We start from the raw sequence: 3,648 nt of genomic DNA on the forward strand, positions 1-3,648 counted from the left end.
AAGGAGTGGGCACTCGGCTACGCGGCAGCGCGGGCTCGCGCCTCGCCTCCGGCACCCCCGCACACAAAGACGCGGTTCCGCGGAGGGAGCAGGCTCCCGCAGCGGGCGCGGGGGCGCACTGGGCGCGGGCCTGGGGGACGCTCCCGTCGCAGGGACGCGAGCCCGCAACCCCGGCTCCTCGCAGCCGCATAGCCCGGCCCTCAGCCCCAGCGGTCGGCGAGGGATGTGGAGATGCAAGGGAGAGAGGAGGGGGACCCGGGTACCCAGGGCAGAGCTTGTGATAGACTGTCCCCGCGGCATCATGGGGCTTGTAGTCCTCTCCGTGAAGTTGGGGAGGTGACAGGTGAATAGAGAGGGTCCCTCACTGTCTCTCTGCTTCCAGGAGAGCGTGGGGGAGGAGCCAGGTCTGCCTGTATAAGAAGCAATGTCCTGACGCTAGGTGGGCTAGAGTACACCTTCTACCTTCTTGATTTTATCTTTGCTGGGGATTGGAGAGGGCTCCAGATCACGCTTGAGTATTGAAGAGATGGGTGGTGAGTGGCCTTCAAGATTGAGTTTGGGTTCCGGGGGTTTCGAAGATGAGTCCAGATTCCCAGAAGAGAGTGGCTGATGTGGAATCCCTGATAAAAGGGGGAGAGAGGAGAGGAAGAAAAGGGCCCACCCATCTGTACCAAGGGCCACTGGGGTAGCCCCAGAAATATTTGTGGAGTCCCTCCCTGCCCTTTTTGAACATTAAACTCGGTTTTCCATACTTGACATTGACGATCATGTGAAAAGAATAGAGAACACCCCTGTTACCCCTTATGCACTGTCCTCACTAGGACTAGAGTGGCGTTGGGCAGGGACAGCAGCTGGTGGATCTCCACCCCCACACCATGGAGGTCTCCTCAGAAAAGGAAGTGGCTGATTCCAGAAACTGGCTCCTCTCTGGGTAGCCCCAGGGCAGAGGTCCTTACCGAACAGGCCCAATAAAGCTTGTGGTGAGTTTGGAATTGACATCTGGGGCCACCTATTGCAATGGCTGGAAGAACCTGGAAGCTCAGCCCTAGTCATAGAAGGAGGGGGGACTGTGATAGCTCAAACTCAGATTCCTTACTAACTGCATGCAAATTGCTTAATTTTTCTGAGTTTCGAGGCATCTCAGATTTAAAATGAGGCTCTAGATACTACCTCTTCGGGTGAGCTAAGGATTGTTGTTGTTAGTAACTGCCCTCAAAACGGCGCCTCCCTCCGCCATCCAGGCGGACTATGACAGGTGGCAGGACCAGGCACGATGCCTTCTTGAGCCCACCTTAGAACAACTCAAGAATAAGGGATTCCACACCTCTCCACTCCCCATAGAACGACAATCCCAAGATGTTTGTGTGGGAGGTGCCACCAAATGCTTGCAAACTCTCCGCGCCTCTCAGGTTTTTGTGTGGTCTTCTCTCCCTCCTCCACATCCTGCGGTGCCAGGCCCCGGCGGGAAGGGATGAGGGAGGAGCAGAATGCCTCGACAGTTTCTCCGGCTTGGGAGGAGCCAGGTGGTGTTTCCGACTGCCGGAGGCCGCTGCCCTCCTCCACCACGAGAGGTCAGTAGAGTGTCGCAGGTGCTGCTGGAGTTGGGGAGGGGGCTAGGCCGTGCAGAAGGGCAACTAGGAGTGACCAAGAGGATTCCTGTACATATCCTCATTAAATTGTTGTATGAACCTTGTGTCTGATTTCTTCTAAGCTGTCCTACTTCCGGTGGTGGCAGCATCTCCACAGAGAAATTCAGAAACCCTTTTTCCCAGCCCAAAGCCCAGAAACTCAGCTAAGGAGAGACCTGGGGCCTCTGGAATGAAATCTGGAGAGTGGATCCATGACTGATCCACTTCCAGGTGGTTCCCGGACCAATGTGGAGATGGAGCGGGAAGCGGGATGAATCATTCTTCCTCTGCAAACCCTGAGCAGCAAGGAGGGGGTTCAGCCTGTGGTGAAGTGGTTGCGACCACTGGGCAGTGGGCTTTCTTTTTGCCAGGCAGCCACGGACACTAAAATGAGGCAGTTTTCCCTCTGGCCTGAACGCTCCTGCTGCCATGTGCTCAAAAAGCGCCCACACAGCAGAGAAACAAAGACAGCCAAGGTTTGCTAAGGGCTGCCTCAACATTTAATCAATGAAATTTCTTATCTGGGGGCCGATGTGGGGGGGCTTGAACCGGTGGACATGCTCTTGGGCTGAGTGCTGTTTCTGGGCAGCCAAGCAGCTCCTCCTGTCGCCTAAATTGGACCCACTCAGCCAGTGATCTCCTCCAGGCAGGCGCAGTATGGGGCGGCAGGTGGTGCCCCCTCCCCACATACTCCAGCCTGAGAGGTATCTTTGCTTGCAGAAAGCTCCGGCAGCTAAGCGGCTGGCTGTAGGGAGGAGGGGAGGCCTGTAAGAAGGTTTTTTTTAAAAAGGTGCGATTATAAATATACCCGTGGATCGCAATTTCAAACAAACTTGTCAATCTGGGCTGCAGCAAAAGGCGATGGAGGCAGCTTTGCGTGTATTTCGGGTGGTGTGACTCATGAACATTACTTGTCTCCTCCAGAGAAGCAGTCCGCCCGCCCACAAGCCATTGCTGTTCTGGCACCGCTGGGATAAATCAACCAACTCAGTCACCCCAGCCCAAAGGCCCCTTCCCCTCCTGGTTACCTAGTAGAACTCCCTGTTGTTTGAGAAACTCTCCCTTAACCTTGTCACCACTAACCTGGCACCCCCACGTTAGGTCCTGAGCAACAAGGAGAGGTCCCACATACAGAGGGCCTTGGCCTTCTGCAGTTGCAGGGTTAGAGGCTGAGTGCACACAAGGCACAGGAGTATGGGGGGAGCATGTTCAGTGTGGGGTTGTGCCCACGTGCGGCCTGCGCCTTAGCTCCTTACTCTCCCATCCCCCACCTTCCCTGTCTCCGTGTGAAGTCCATAAAGAAAGAACATCTCAAGAAACGGCCCGTATATGTGATATACACACACCACACCGTAAACACGCGTACACCTCTGGTGGAGGTGTATGTACAATGGGTGACAAGTGGATATTACCGCACCACATACAAGCACGGTAGTTACCTCTTCACTTCCTTGTAACTCTTTAAAGGTCTTCACAATTCTTTTCCTTTCTGGATCGAAGCATGGAGGAAGGGATTGAAGTATTTTTAACCCTGGAGGTATGGAGATCTATGACCTCCCTTGCAATGGGAATCCATATTGTTGGGGCCGTAGGGAGGTGCTGTACTCAGCAAGAATGTGACCATACACACCCCCAAACACTGGCAAACAGGTGGGGACACAAGGGGGACCAACAAACCTCCCCTAACTACAGAGGAGTGGGTACTCCAAGCCACAGTTCTTTGACCCGGAGGGGGCATCGGCCTTCATCTCTTTCCTTCTCTTCCCAGATCCCCACCCAACCCTGCTCACCGTCATTGGGTCACCCTCCGCCCCAAAGCGGAGGGGATGGGCTGCGAGGTTGACTCACAGTCTCCAGGCCTCAGGGGCACCAGAGTAGATGCCGGGGCCGCAGGCGACGCTGCGGGATCGCGGCCCCTTTAAGCACCCCCGCCCGCTCCCGCCCGCGCTCCCGGCTTCCTTTCTCCGGGAGGCGCGGCCGGCAGGGCCGGGCGGCGGGGCGGGGGTGCGGGCTGCCCCTC

This window comes from Chrysochloris asiatica, unplaced genomic scaffold (genome assembly GCF_000296735.1).
Source record: "Chrysochloris asiatica unplaced genomic scaffold, ChrAsi1.0 scaffold00266, whole genome shotgun sequence".
Classification (NCBI taxonomy): Eukaryota; Metazoa; Chordata; class Mammalia; order Afrosoricida; family Chrysochloridae; genus Chrysochloris; species Chrysochloris asiatica.